Consider the following 816-nt stretch of genomic DNA (forward strand, 5'->3'; position numbering starts at 1 on the left):
GTCTGAGCCAGATGTGATATGAACACTCTCCAGTACCCAAGCTAACCCAGAGATGTCTGGAGTTGTTTCACCATGGTAGGGATAGGGTGCGCCTGAATTTTGTCTATCACTGCATCAGAGATAACTGTTGTTACCCAACCAGACAACCCTCAAGAATTTGACAGACAATCCAAGCCCCTGAGACTTGCCTCGTTGACTGCCATGTCTTCAGATGTGACAGCACTTGTGGTACTGCTCTCTCTAGCTCTGCAAGAAAATCTCTTGTTAACAGAATATCACCAATAGAGTGGAAGAGGTGCACCACAGCAGGCCATTGCCACTTGGCCAGGTCCTTCGCCACAAGCCCATTGGTAAATAGTTAGGCTGTGTAAATACCCTTGCAGAAGCATTACAAAGGTCCATTGCCAGCCTTCCCAGGTAAAGGCAAACTGACCTTAGCTTTCTGGAGCAATGTCAATGGAGAAAAAAGCATTTCCCAAGTCAGCCACTAAATGGTATGTCCCCAACTCATTAGTTAGCCAGTCCATCAAGACCATCACTGAAGGGACTGCTGCCTGTATTGGAGGAATAACTTCTTTCAGCTCCAGATAATCCACTGTCATTCCCTATGTGCCATCAGGCTTACACACGGGTCATAGAAGAGAGCTAAAGGGGCTGTGGGCTATTCTAACAATTCCCACCTTTTCTAGCTTCCGTATAGTGGCAGTGATTTCCTCATGCCTTCCAGACAATCGGTAGTGCTTTGTTGCCTTCACCCACCTCCGGATCAGCAGCCACTGCACAGGGCGTTGCTCAGCATGTCCCCGCAGAACTGCT

This window comes from Furipterus horrens, unplaced genomic scaffold, assembly GCF_987537825.1.
Source record: "Furipterus horrens unplaced genomic scaffold, mFurHor1.1.pri manual_scaffold_6, whole genome shotgun sequence".
In the NCBI taxonomy this organism is placed as follows: Eukaryota; Metazoa; Chordata; class Mammalia; order Chiroptera; family Furipteridae; genus Furipterus; species Furipterus horrens.